Genomic DNA, 6,000 nt, shown 5'->3' with positions numbered 1-6,000 from the left:
AGGAAAATCCGAAAATAAGAGCGTATTTATATATATATATATATATATATATATATATATATATATATATATATATATATATATATATATATATATATATATTGTTTACAGAAGTGTTTAAGAGAGACGTCATTGGTACGGTCGCTTTCAAACCCAATAATTAGGACCGTTTTAGATACCCATATCAAGCTCTCGTTAGCCAATACTCATCTATTTTACAACCGGAAGTGGAAATATATATAAACCGACGGTATCAATGATTTGTCTCATCTAAAAACTTTCTGTAAACAAATATATATATATATATATATATATATATATATATATATATATTGGATATTCTGCTCTTCACCCGACCATCCATTCACTTGAAATCATTTTTCTTTTTTCCCCAATTTCCTCTGCATCACTGTTTTTTTAAAACTTTTACTTGTAGTTTCATTAAATATTTTGCAAGCAAAATCCGATTCCGGATTTTGCTAATTCTTACCCTCTGATGAGAAGGAAAGTATTTCTTTCAAAACTTCGCGTATTAAGGGCAATCCACTTAATTTGTGTTTCCTTTTTGAAAATTAAATATGTTTTTAACTCTTCTTAAACTGTGTTTAACATGTTTTATTAATTATTTGTTCTTATATATATACTAGCTATACTCGGCCACGCGTTGCTGTGGCTCAGTTTGTTAAAATGGAACACATTCCTCAAGAAAAATTGTATAAAAGTTGTTATTTTTTCCCCAAAAAAAGATTATTTTTTTACTATAAATTGTTAGGTGAAAGTTTTTTTTCAGGAAAACTTGCACTTTTTTTTTTAAAAAAGAAATTTGGCAGTAAACGTTTCTCTTTGAAAACGGAATTTTTATTATAAAAAGAACATATGAATGCTTTACATGAACACTATAAATAGTTAGGTGAAAGTAGAGAAAAGTTTGATTCTTTTTTTCAAGAGAATGTACAAATTATTATTTTTTTTAAACAGATGTTCAGAAAATAAACAGAAAAATACTTCCATCATTAATTATGCAAAAAAAATAAATAAAATGTTGATTTAGTGTTTCAACATTATGCTTATAAATTACGATAAAACTTGCTGAGTATGCACTGTTTTACGGTTGTTGTAAAAATGGAACGGAAACTTAAATTTCGCTCCGTTTTAATCTTTCTTAATTTTTTAATTGTGCCCCCCCAAACGAATATAATCAAAACAGTAACATTCAAGAATTGTACTTTATGTATATAAAACACAAAATATTTAAAAAAAAAAAAGTTAATAACGAAAAGTAATAATTCCATTTTTAAACGAAAAAGTCAGTTTGGTATATCTTTTTGTTATTTTTTACATAAGTCCAGCTTACCATTCACATTGGAAATGTTGACATTTATAGGTTGTCGGGTACGTTTACAGCGAATAAACACTCCAATCTACCCATGTTAAGAACGGCTTTCGGAATAGACACCCCTAACCTTGTCAGCATACCCGAAAAACTATAAAAGTTGACGTGTCGAATGTGAACGATGAGTTGGACGTAATGTAAAAATGTACCGAATTTAAAAGGGAACGAAATTCAAATTACCATTCCATTTTTACTGATATGATTAAAGTGGGTCATAATTTTACTGGAACTGTAAATTGCATAGGTAGGTGGGTATGGAGAGGTTCTGTTTATACACTAATTTTCAACGTGTCAGGAAAAGAAGTTTGTAAATGTATTTGTTGACATTAAGAGTTACGCGTCGTTGGAGGTAGGGTGATAGACTAATGCAGACATATTCATACCGAGACACACGTCCATATACATACATACGTACGTACAAAATATACGTATATATACGTGTGCACAGCGACACACACATACACACATATACATACAAGAAAATACTTACACACACATATATATATATACATACAAGAAAATACGCACACGCACGAATACACAACTACACTGACTGAAACAGATGGCTATTTGTAGCGACCATATGTAACTGTTTACCCTCAAATAATAAAAAAATATTTTGCTCTTTTTATTGAGCACTATCTAACAACCTCTTTGTCTTTATTATTCCCTACTTTTGAACACCTAAAACCTATATATATATATATATATATATATATATATATATATATATATATATATATATATATATATATATATGTGTGTGTGTGTGTGTGTGTGTGTGTGTGTGTACTAACAGGAACGTTCGCCATGGCACGGTTGTAAAATACGCTTAAATATGATTATTTTGATTAATGCAGGTTTCGTATTTATTATTATACTAGCAGGCCCCGTTAATCGGCGTTGCCCGGTGGAAGCCTTCCCCCTCCTTGCAAAAAAAAGTAAGCTTTGGTTGTTGTTGGTAGCCACTGCCATCCCTGAACAACTGCGGACACAGTTGGCCGTGGCCGAAATGAAATAATATGGCTTTCACTGGCGATTAATGATGCTTTGAGGTGATGACATGCAGGCACTGTTTGAATATATAAAAAAAGCAGTTAAGGGAATCCATAAATCAGTATGAATTAATATTATATTATATACTAATTAATACTATATATATACTAATATTAGTACGAAAAATGGTCTATTAGAATAATAATGGAAAGTAAAAACAGAGGTTTTAGAGGTTAGGGATTCTCACTGTATATGGACTGTTTAGAGTGATCGAAATCAGTGGTAGCAGTCCTAGCTGTTTCCGTTTATTGTTCAAGTCTTCCTCTTTTTTTCAAGTCTTCCACCAACAGGATTAAATGAAATTCCAGTTTTATGTCGTCTTAAGAACGGCGTTTGGAATAAAAATTTCAAACTCCCCATGTTAAGAACGGCTTTTGGAATAGACACCACTAACCTCCCCATCTTAAGTATGGCATTCAAAATAGACACTCCCAACATCCCCGTGTAAAGAATGGCTTTCGGAATAGACAACCCCCTCTTTTAATGAGGTTGGGAATGTGGAAAAATAATCCCCACAAATGTAACCGCGAAAATCGTTGCCAGTATACCCACTCGCAAAGGCTAAAAAAGAAATGTGAGGTGGCAGTGTCGGTAGGAGAGAAGTAGATTTATTTATCACGAATGTGTACAAACCTGGCAGCCAGAGAATTACAGTGCATAATACAAGTCTTTATATCTCTATAAGTACTTATCTCCGCAAAGGTTGAATAAGATTTTCTTAATCAGCATAGTTGAAAACCTATCCAAGCAGTCATTCTAAAGAAAGTTGTGGAGGTGGACCGAATGTACAAATTTATCAAATTTACAATTTTTTTTACAAAAGAAAAAGAAAAACTTAACATGGGCGGAATCTCGAGAATCAGTCCGGAAAAGAAATTTAAATAAAATGCTCCACCAATTTCAATTTCCTATAAAATGATTGTGACTAAAACCAGACCCTAACTTTCAAACACATGTGCAAGTTTGTCAATTAAGATATGGAATCAAAAAAAGAAAAGAATGGAAAATATCTAAACAGTTTGACAAAATATATAAGATTAGCCTGGGTGCGCGGTGTTGTCCCGGGTGTTTGGAGGTGTGTGTTGAGCAATAAAAAAAAAGTGGTAACTGGCAGGCAGGCTCGAACCTGTATCGTGAAGAACTAAAAGAACGTGAAAAAATAACCGTTACGCCTTTGCCGTTGCATCCGTCGCCAAAACGGAAGTTGCGAAGGTTTAAATTGATGCTAGTCAATCAAAAAGATGGAAAGACTTTCGAAAATATCGACGAAAAAGGTGACCCCTCCTTGTAGAAAACTGCCCAGTTGAGGATGAACGAATTAATGTTTTTAGTCCATCTTTCGATATTTGTCGTCCGAAGGGTCGCCCTTCAAAACGATATGGATCTCGTGAAAATCGGTCGCCTCTATCGAAATATTAAGGCATACATACATACATACATACATACATACATACATTATGGCTTCCTTCAGTCTTGACAGACTATAGGTACTTACTGTAAGGGTGCCTTCGCGTGAAATTATTGTGGCAACAGTTGCGCAATCTCCAACCATACCTCTCCTGAGTCGACATTGTTGAACACCAGTGGCAAGAGGCGGTTCAGGACGACTGGAAACAATGCCGAAATAAGTGGAGAGCACATACAGCGCCTAGAATTCCCAAATGTCATCTATCTGGTACTAGCCAGGGTCAACGTTGCTTAACTTCGGTGATCTGACGTGAACTGATGTGTTAACGTGATTATGTCGTACATACATACATACATACATACATACATACATACATACATTTAAACAGACAAGTGAGATTTATAGATTATTATTTAAACAAGCATAGTTATTTAAAAAGATATGCGATGAAAAAACTAAAAATCAATTGCTAAAAAATGCTTACGTATTTTTTATATATTTTGTATTGCGCAAATAAAATAAAAATAAAATATAGTTAAGTATAAAAATAGTTTAATAGTCTTAAGATGGGAATAATATATACAGTGAGATGAAAAGCGAGCGAGAAAGGTGTTGCGGACCAGAGTATAATACCCTAGCTCGCCACAAGAAAATAATGAAACGAATAGAATTGAAGGAAACAAAGACACAATTGATGGATAAGATAAACATCGTTTATTTGCTGTTGAAAGAATGAACGTTTTAGTTATAACATGTGTTCATGTCCGCGCGAGTGTAACCAATGTTCGTTGCGGACTGGTGTTGTAGCAAGATCGGAAATGTGTTTTCATCTCAAGTTCGGGTCACTATCGTTTGTTCGCGCGTGGGAAAAGAAATGAGTGTTGTAGTGGAAATTGAAAATGATAGTCCAGCGTGTAGACAAAGAAGAGGATATGAGATTTGACGTCAGTTAGTAGTCAGCTACGTAAAGGTGTTCTCAGGGACCAGTAGTAGATAGAGAGAGAGAAAGAGTGTGAATGTGTACATACGGTCTGTTAGCTCGTGCCCCATAATAGTAGTAAGTGAGCGTGACGTATGCGTGTGCGCGCGCCGAAACGGCGGCGGCTAGCGCGCCGACCAACCACCTAGGAGGCTAGTATCGAAAAAGGAAGAAGCCGGTTGTTACTCTCTCTTTTATACTCGTTTCCGGTGGTCCTTTGCGCATGTGTATATTTCCCTAGAAAGCGGAAGTGACGTCGTCCATGTGTGCGTTCGTGTGCGCGTGTGTTAGTACATATGTGTGCGTTAGCGTGTGTGTATATACACGTGAATGTGAGTGTATGTACGCGAACGTGAATATATGTATGTGTGTGGACGTGGGCGCGCATGCTTGTGTGTGCGTATGTATATGACATAGCTTGAAATGTGAATGTGTGTTTTTGTGTGAGGCTTGAAAAAGGCTCGTACAAAGGAAATACATGTTTGTTGTTTTGTCTTCGAAGCGAGAGAGAGAGAGAGAGAGAGAGGGAGAGAGAGAGAGAGAGTTGGGAAGAATATACACAGCCATAGAATCCAGTAGATCACGCATATATATATATAAATGAATTACCTAAAAAAAAAAAAACGTAACTATGTTAAAAAAAAAAAAATACGGGTGTTACATGATAAGGGCTGTCCCCTTTTCATGTAAGTATAAAAATGGAGAATTTAGTTTAAAATGAAAATGAAATAGCAATAGACAAATTCGAACCTCGTAATCTGGGTTTAGAAATAGATTACGTGTGAGAATTTAAAAATGTAAAACAAACATTTGTTTAGAATATAGATAAATATTTCAAGGAAAGAATGTTAACTATCAAGTTTGTTATGAAATTTAAAATTGAAAGAATGCAGCTTATAAGATAATGTTTTTAACATATTGAATATTGGTTAAAATTCCTTTTGAGAAATAGGAAAAGTTTTGGACACGTATGCCCAGGACACGTGAAAGAAGGCACATGTTTTAACATGTGTATGACGTCACGGAAAATAGAAAGTTCTAGGAATAGAGAAAAACTTTTGTTAGAGTTAGTCAGTCAGTGAGAAAACTCGGAGAGAGACAGTCAGGCGTCTAGGAGCGAGACGTCACTTCAAGAAAAAATGTGAGACTTTGAATTCTTGGTGC

This window comes from Euprymna scolopes, chromosome 30, assembly GCF_053919585.1.
Source record: "Euprymna scolopes isolate OS-2025 chromosome 30, ASM5391958v1, whole genome shotgun sequence".
Classification (NCBI taxonomy): Eukaryota; Metazoa; Mollusca; class Cephalopoda; order Sepiida; family Sepiolidae; genus Euprymna; species Euprymna scolopes.
The sequence above is the reverse complement of the archived record's forward strand: the minus strand, read 5'-3'. Positions refer to the sequence as shown.